Here is a 9,708-nt window from a genome sequence, read left to right as displayed (position 1 = left end):
GTAACTTTCCAGCTTCTCTGCAGTTACAAAAAGAGAAGGTATATGCCATACTGAAGGTCTCCTAAAATTCACTGCCTTTAAACCACACAGCTAATGAAGCTTTAACCATGACTGACCTAAGGGTCAAATTGAAATACCTTCAACGGTATTTAGTTTATTTCCTGGATGTTTGGTTTGTTGGGTTTTTTTTAAAAAAAATGGATCTGCAGAAGTTCTGTTATGCTGCAACAAAATGAAAATGCAAGTAGAGAGCATTTGGGCACATGCAAACAGATCCATCTCAACATCATTTTGTAAGCTAGGACCTATGTGCTCTGCCCCAGACCTTCCATGTTGAGTGTGAAGGTCTGAGGGCCACTTGTTTATGTACTTGATTGTACCTGCTTAGAACCAGTCAGGGACCCTGCATTATCATTGTTCTTGATTGCATGGAGGCTTCTCACTACATTCACTTGAGGACACTAAAAAGCCCATCATTCCTTCTCATTTACCATAGGAACATTGGGGCAGGAACCTATTAAGGCCAGCATGTGCATAAAGACTTTGCAAGTGTGGTAAGACATATGCCTGCCCCCAGACTCTGTTTAAATTCCCTGTTCAAGCCTAATGACCAAGCTGGGCTAGAGTCCACAGACTAAAGTAGAAAACCAGTACAGAAATTATCACTCACCCAGTCTCCTCATGCCACTTCTCCCACAAAAACGGTCTCCTTCCAGTTACATTTTGCCCCATAAAGGAAAATATAATGGTGCATTATCTTTTATCATGTTATTCAAAGCAACCACTGGTGTTGGCTTTTACTAGTGCATGTAAAGAGTTCACTAAGTGCATGTGGATGTATGTCTTTGAAAAAGTTGTGTCCTGCCCTTTCTCTAAGGAGTTCAGTATAGGAAATTCCCAGGCAGTCTCTCGCTCAGGTATTGCTAAGATCTAGATTATTTTACTGAAAGGATGGAATTCCTTTGGTACCTTCAGACCATGTTCCAAATGTCCTTACACATCAAGAACTGGTAAGCAGTGTTTAACACATGGAATTAACATTAGCTGTATTGCAGTCAGAAATGAAAGAGCCTTTTCAGATTGAAATCAGACAACACAGGGAATGCTAAAAAGTGCTATTGCTATGTTTGCTTGGGGCATGCATCTGCAGACTGCTTCGCCATAATCCAGGGTAAACTCTTTGGGAGCAGAAATGACTAGAGCAATGTATCTCAGATTTGTGCTAGGGGAACCATTCCCAGCTGCAACCTTGTCTCTGTCCCAGAGAATAGGCTGGTATTTTTCCAGTAGGGCTGGCCTAAACTAACCAAAATTCCAAAAGGATCCAAGCATGGGTAGTTTATGGATTGTATATTCTAGGTAGTTGGGTGCCCATGCAAGGTATTCAATGGAGAAATGGAGATGATATCACAGCTTTCAAAAAATGAAAATATATAACGAAAGAGCAGTTAAATGGTTGTCTCTTGAAGATGTCCCAAATCTTTCCTTTTGGGTCTTTCTTCCCCTCCTATGTCCTTTCCCCCGAGTCCTCTTCTGAGTCTTCTTCGCCTCCCTACACCTTTCTTCCTCCTCAAAAGTTTTGTGCCTGCTTTGCACCCCTGAATCATTATCCTCTTCTACAGGGCCCTCAAGAGGCCATAAATAAGATCAGTAATCATTCTCGTTCTCATCTTTAAATCCACTCTGCTTTTTAAAGGCCTTCAACAATTCCCTCTCCACCCAACTTCCCCTCAGTGCCCCATGTAATCTCAGGGGTCTTGTTACTTGTCTGCATGTCTTGTTATGTGAGTAATGTGTTCCAAGAACCGTCATGTAAACTACAGCTTGGTAGGATTTCTGAATTACATCATAAATGAGTTGGTTAGAAATATTTCACATCTATGAACCCCTACATGTTGCTCCAAGTTATTCACCCAGGCATTTGATCAGGGCAAAATGTGATCAAAACTGGCAATGAGGGATTGTATATTTACTCTCTTGAAAGTGTAGCACAATAGTGACGTGAACAGAAAAAGGCTTTTTTCCAACATGAGGAAACATTCAAACATCTGTCCCTACCTGCAATCTGAAGCAGTAACGTTTAATGCCAGTTTTAATATGGAAATTCTGAAGTGTGTTGTTTGGCTATAAGTCATTTACAGGGAACCTGTGACCATCCAGGAATTGTTAGACTCCCATGGTTCCTGACTGTTGGGGCTAATGGAATTTAGCAGTGGCAGATGGTCATCACTTGACCTACTGGGGCAGCTAAGTTGAGATGGAGCCAAAGGGAATATCCTAGGTGAAGGTAACTGGTTCTCATTTTTCCCTCATCCTATTTCCTTACAAGTATACTGTTGATTCAAGCACAGCAATGATGCAGTTACTTAGCATCAGACCTATTGGTGGGGAACCTCTGGGCCACCGGGTCTTTTTGAGCAACCCACACCCACCTTTCCTGGACCCAACACCATATATCACATCAGACACAGGAAAATTCAAGTGGTGGACAAAAGGAAGGAGATTTTGAAGTCCTCTCACAGTATTTTCAACCCTCTTTGAGGTGTCGTGAAAGGTACCAAACTAAGGACACCAAGTGCTGGCTTGGAAAAAAAATGCACAGAGAAGCAAATGTGTTTTCCTTATTTTCCTCTGACCACGATGTGGCCATTCACTCTACTTCAGAGCTGTGATTATTATGGCATCAAGGTAAGCACTGTGACAAATTTTAATGAGCTGGCTTAATATTCTTGTAACTCATTAACCTACACCAGAATTGCCAATATAACCGTTTGACTCTCAAATGTTTGAATGACCAGCACATTATTCTGCCACTTTTAAAACATTTTAAGTAGGAAACATGTTTATACAGAAATTAATAGTGCAAGTTAATTATCTGATATTAAGAAGTGGACAATATATATATAAGTGCCACTGATAAAAAAAAATCTGCATAAAAATGGAATGTCTTCATCTACAAAGGAGTTGTGGTTCTTCTGATCATACTGCCTCTCTTTGAAAAATACTATCTTTCTCCAAAGCTAATTTGTGCAAAATCTTAAATGTGTCATTTTGGCAACTCCCCAGGTGACTATGAAGACCCTCGTCAAAGCAGGGGACTTGTCATATGGCTTATTTCAGAGTGACACAGTGTATGTTTTAAATGCTGTGATTCAGCATTCAAGCTCTTGGCTAGCTAATGTAGGTGTGACGATATAATGGAGGGAAAGGATCATATTATTTTCAAGTTGTCGAAGTGGCAGGTTAGCTTGTGAAACCTGGGAATGGCTGTTAAGGGAAAGCAGGCACACTGACCTATGGTGTGTGAACTAATAATACTGCTCAGATGAGGGATGGGAGAGAAATTCCTTTCAGGTTGCATTTAAAGGCAAATGTACCTAAGTTGTACTTTCCAGAAAAATCAACAGACTGATGAGCAGCCAGTGATTTCATATTTGCATTTCTCTGAATTTTGCAAATAATGTGTACCAAAAAATTAAATTCATAAAATTTATACACTGCTTGATGGTTTAAAAAAGACCTCAACGAGGTTCACAAATAGATGGAACAATAAAATTGAGAAAAATCCACAACCATACAAAAGCTAAAATACTAAAACAGGTTCAAATGACCTCAACTTTCTAAGCATCTGGGTTGGCTTGTCTAAACAAGAATATTTTTAGCAGGCATGAAAATGCATATGCTGGAGGAAAGCATGCATACAAATACATATAAATTAATGAAAATAACACACACAAATTTCCTAGCAAAGACATATATATTATGTTAAAATGCTGACCAATTTTCATGAGGACTGGTCTCCTGAGAGAGGCATGCTTCCCATGTTAGGGTGAGAATGAAAGATTGGAATCTCTTCATAAGGAAAGGACAATTGGTTAGCAAGGAGTAATTTACTACAGTTAACTCGCAACCAGTTGGTGAGTCAGTAACTGTCTTCTTTATCACTGTTGAGGAGAATTTTCATTCCCCTGGGTTTGATCAGATTCTGGCTACTAGTAAAAATTACGCCACTACGTGACTTAACAAATACTGGCATATGCGTCACAGAAACATCACATAGTTCTGATTACCATCATGAGTTTGGTCAGGCACTTGGTGATATGGGACTATACATGGATTTTAAAAATGAGTTAATAAAATTTACGCAGATGGATATGCAGATGGGTACATAAAATTCACTCTAACGGTACACTCCTATGCATGTCTACTCACAAACGAGCACCACTGAATTCAATGGGATTTACTCCCAGGTAAGCATGCGTAGGATTTCAGGCTTAATAAATCAAGAGGAAAAAGGATTGCAGTAATTATTCATAAGCTTTAATGGACTCAGAATCCATTACCTTAGCTAATGAAAGCCTCTTGTGTATCATAGGAGGCAATTCAGAGAAGACATCTGTTCAGTGTTTAGTTGTGGTTAAACAAGAAAATTATCTTATACTCATCCAAAATTAGGAGAGAGAATAATGGAATGCAGTACCATAATACTGTGATATAAGAAAATAGTGTGTGTCAGGTTGGATTCTCTGCATAAAAAATGTCTTGATGACATAGGAAGAGGACCCAGAGACGGCTCTTGACCTCCCTTTGCCCTAAACCTCCTCTCTGAAATTTAGAAAGAGACTGTAGAGAAAAATGCAGCCAGGAAAGGCAGAGTGTTGTGTGTAATATGGTGGGGTTTTTTTATTGAGATGGCTTGTTTTTTAAATGTTTTGGCTACAGTTTCCTTTTGTTTTAAAGTTACTTCTATTTTTATAATTGGAAGAGAGGGAAATATGAGCGAGTCAGCAAAAAAGCTAGCTGGTGATTACCTCACAGCATTCCAAGACAAAACCAACTGAGTTTTGATTTTGATTTCTGCTGTACTCTAACCTGCAGTGAGGAAAGAAGATCTGCCTCCTGCTGCTTTGCAAGGTGAGGGGGTAGAAAAGGTGCTATGGTTTAATGACAAGAGGGAGTCTTGTGCAACTTTCTCCTAGGTAAACTCAAGTGCAAGAAGCAAATTCTCTTGTCAATTTAGCCAAGATATGTATGCACCTTCTGATATCTTGCAATATTTATTCTTGTTCTTTTCTCTTCAGGTGGTTCTGTTTTCACTGGGCCACTTTCTACAACGCTGTCAAAATACAGAACAGACCTCCATTTAGCTCTTTCTTGAGGTCAATATTCTTTCTGACTACAGCACTGAAATATTGCATCTCTCTTTTACAAACATCTTTGGATGGATTCACTCCTGAGATCTATTACTGGTAGTGAGAACCTGGTATGGACTGTATGACTCCTTACCTTTACTTTTAGCTGGCAAAAACGGCAGAGAGAGGGAGGAAAGGAAGGAGGGAGAGAAGAAAGGAAGGAGAGAAGAAAGGAAGGATAAGTTTTGGATAAGTCATTAGGTTGAGGTCTACTAACAAACTGTTCCCTGTACAATGTCATAGGGTATATTCTTGTAGTGAGCATGCAAGCTAACATAACAGAAATCCAAGACCCTGATCACTGTGTTCCAAATTCAAAGTGATGGTGATGATGATGATGTTCCTGCCCAGTTCTTCTTGGCTCCATTGGGGTCTGCTGGGCACCTGTCTGGAATCTCTGCTGCTTCTGTAAAAGGTGCGGCAGGGTAGACGCTGCTGCTGTCAGCATCACCTTCGCTGCTCCAATGGAACTCCAGTGGAACTCCCTGGAATGGGGCAAGGAAGATCACAGAGTTGGACCCAACAAGGAAACTGCTGGATGCTAGCCAGCCCCGGTACAAGCAGTGGGTCTGATTCAGCCCTCTCTGCTGCACCAGCCTATAACTATAGGACTGCCATATGTCCAGATTTCCCTGGAAATTACCAGGATTTCAAAGGCAGAATTGACTCCTGGGGGGGTGGGATTTCCAAAAGGCTGTGCTTTGTCCTGGATCTTAGGCAAGTCAATTGAAAAATTGTGCTTTTTGGAATTTTACTAAAAAATGCTAGCAGTAAGGACTATTTCCTCTGGCATCATGAACTGTTTTCTTTCAGAACTGACAGTATAATTTCATATTCTGTTGGCATGTTACAGTCTGAGATAGTGAACGCTAAATCAAAAGTAACTATGTTGTGCATTATTTTTATTATTAACATCAAATTGGGTGACAACAATAAACTTCATATTGTTTAATATCCTTAGTTGTTTTTTTTATTTCCCATATAGTAAGGTTTAATTGGAATTTGATTCCTATGAAGGTATTATTTCATGTAACCATTCCATATGTACTAAACAGTTTTGTGACTGATTTACTACCAGTGCAAAAACTCTACTCTTCCTCTGCCTAGAGAATGGTTGATGAAATCTCTGCGGAAATGGACAAATTAACCAACATAATTCATCCAAGAACTTGATATTCTTGATCAATGAGCTGTGCACAAAAATGGTGCCTATTTATCACTCCGTAGAACTCAAAATGTAACTGCATGAGATTAGCAAGAAACTTACTTCTGGAATAATTCTGTTTTAGTTTGTAGTGTGAGCTTGTGTGTGTGCAAGCCTAACAGCCAGCTGTTGATGGTTGGGGTCATGGCTTAGGACCAAGCACAGTCACCTCCTTGCCAGCAGAAATATGTGCTGCTAATGGCCGAGGGAAATGACCTCTGCTATGATGGAGGCCTGAGATCCATCCAAGTGAATGGTAAACTACCATTGGCAATCCTGTTGCCAGCAACAGCCAACAGAAATCCCCAAAATGAGTGGAGCAAAATGGGGTGGAGCAAAACCATAAGTTTTGGATCCTCTGAGGACCTCCATTTTCTGGCCCTTTAGAGGCAACAGCATAAATAGATACTCCCTACATTAACCTTCCCTTGAGTTAATATTGGTGTTAGTATAGATAATAACATGGAACTTTACACTAATTACACAGAAAATGTATAAATCCTTCAATTACACAGAAAATGTATAAATCCTTCAAGTTCACACTGAATGCACTTGCATCTGTAGTTCACATTAATAATAGATAGTCCTGGGTTTTAGTAGAGAGAAGCTCTATAATAGCCCTACCCTCCAGTATTTTCTTATCTTGCTTGCTGCTTCGTTGCATGTTGGTACAGGTTCTGGTTCTATAAATAACAGGAATTGGCCTAAACTGACCACTATTTCGATCCAGTATTGTCACTCTTTAGGCAGAACACTGAATAACTTTCACTTGCGATTGTTGCTTTCTGTAATAAAATACCTGGGCTCCGAAAGTTTCTTACCCTACAGTTTCAGCTCTTGGGATGTTCAAGGAAAATCATGCAATGTTGACCCCTGACTCTTCTGGAATTGCCCAGCAGCATCCCCTCTTACAAAAAGACAATATTTCCTTATTTCTCCTCTTCCCCAATATATTCTCTCTGCAAGGCTTTCTCATCATCCAGTTCTTTCCAACTTCATGTTATCACTTTGACATTCTTTGCAAAAAATAAATGAGTAATAGCTTAAGAACAGTTGAAGATAACGCTAGCTATTTTGGGATGCACATTGTTGATGGTGCCATTGAGGCTACCTGAGCCTCAAGTAACAGCGAAGGATCCATAAGTACCCCCAAATTATTACCTGCTTCTTCAGAGGGAATGTAGCCCCATCAAGAGCAGGCCACCTTCCATCCATTCAGTCTAGGGAATCGCCCACTAACAGTGCTTCAGTCTTATCTGGATTGAGCTTCAATTTGTTGGCCCTCATCCAGTCCATTACCAAGGCAAGACAACAATTCAGCACATTCACTGCCTCACCTACCGATGGAAAGGAGAAGTAGAGCTGTGTGTCACCAGCATATTCCTGACAATATATTTCAAAGCTTTGGATAACCCCATTCAGTGGTTTCATGTAGATGTAAAACAACATAGGGGACACGGCCTTCAATTTGAACATGGACTTCTTTATAGTATTGATTTTATATGTTCATAAAAGTGCTGAGCATCTAGATTTTCCTGACACAAAAGAGCTTCGAAGCTCTCCCTCTGCCTTGCTTCCCAAGCAGGACTTTCTCCTCTCACAAGGTCTAGGAAGCTCTTGTGAAGTTCCACAGGAACTTGGATGGCCCCACAAACATCTCACAAGAGCATCCTGTGGCTTCTGGAGCTGGCACACCAATATCAGAAGCCCCAGGATGTTTGCATGGGAGATAATTTCCAAGGCTTTGTGTGTACACATTTTTGCATATACGCGGAACCCGTGGAAGTGAACCCCATGTAAGACTGTATTATGAGCTAAATCCAGAAAAGATTTATGGACCCAGATTTTTCACCTACCATTATGGGACAACATCTTGTACCCAATCCCATGTTAGCCCTGCTGCCAATGGAAAAGAACATCAATCCAAATGTTAAACAAAAAGGGTTGGTCTTCTTTCTTATGATAGCCGTGAGACAACTAGTTTCTTTCATTTTTTAAAAAAACCCTCCCACCACAGAAACTTGGATCTAATATGTGTGGAATATAACACTTGTGGAACACTTAACTCACTACTGGAAGGTGATAAGATGAATAGCAAAGAAAGATGGAATTGACTCAGTATGGTTTCAATTTATATCATTTATTAACAATACTACAGTAATCTTCCTTCCATCTCAGTCACAGCAACCACTATGGAGAAATTACCTTAATGCTTTAGACTGATGTATACCCAGTAGATGTGAGCTGAATCTGTAATGTAAAAGATTTCCCAACTTTGTTTTGATGCCATGTGGATGTCGGCGTACAAGGTTTAACTTACAGTATGTACATGCATTTGTCTTGGAAGACAACACTTCATGTTTGGTGATTGCATTTAAGATTTCCAAAAAAGTTTGTAAATAAAAACAAAGAAGTACATTCCATGTAGGAAATAAAACAGAAGACCTGGTGGAAGGGTGGGGTGGGGACGGAATGGTTGCAGTCAAGTGAACCGAAAGCCATAAGGATATCACAAAATTTACAAATTGTCACTTTTATTCAGATTACCAGTGTTTTAAATACAGTGGTACCTCAGGTTAAGTACATAATTCGTTCCGGAGGTCCGTTCTTAACCTGAAACTGTTCTTAACCTGAAGCACCACTTTAGCTAATGGGGCCTCCTGCTGCCGCTGCGCCACTGGAGCACGATTTCTGTTCTCATCCTGAAGCAAAGTTCTTAACCCGAGGTACTATTTCTGGGTTAGCGGAGTCTGTAACCTGAAGTGTATGTAACCTGAAGCGTATGTAACCCGAGGTACCACTGTACTACTTTTGTCCTTCTTGATAATGTATTCATCTTAGAGCAGTACTGGACAAAACATTTCTTTTCTCTGACCATGTGATTTACTAACACAACTTTCCTCTCCTTTAACAACTAGGAAAATGATGTCCCACCTGATCCAAAGTGCATATATAAAGTTTGCAAGAATATGATATACTTATAAAGGTCAAAAGGTTAAAGACCCCTGGACAGTTAAGCCCAGTCAAAGGCGACTATGGGGTGTGGCACTCATCTCGCTTCTGGCTGAGGGAGCTGGCGTTTGTCCACAGGCGGCTTTCCCATGTGGCCAGAATAACTGAACTGCTTCTGGCACAATGGAACACTGCCAGAGTGCATGGAAATGCCATTTACCTTCCTGTCGCAGAGGTACCTATTTATCCACTTGCACTGGTGTGCTTTCAAACTGCTAGGTTGGCAGGAGTTGGGACAGAGCAACAGGAGCTCACTCCATCATGTGAATTTAAACTGCCAACCTTCCAATCGGCAAGCCC

This window comes from Podarcis gaigeae (genome assembly GCF_964106915.1).
Source record: "Podarcis gaigeae genome assembly, chromosome: 1".
Taxonomy (NCBI): Eukaryota; Metazoa; Chordata; class Lepidosauria; order Squamata; family Lacertidae; genus Podarcis; species Podarcis gaigeae.
The sequence above is the reverse complement of the archived record's forward strand: the minus strand, read 5'-3'. Positions refer to the sequence as shown.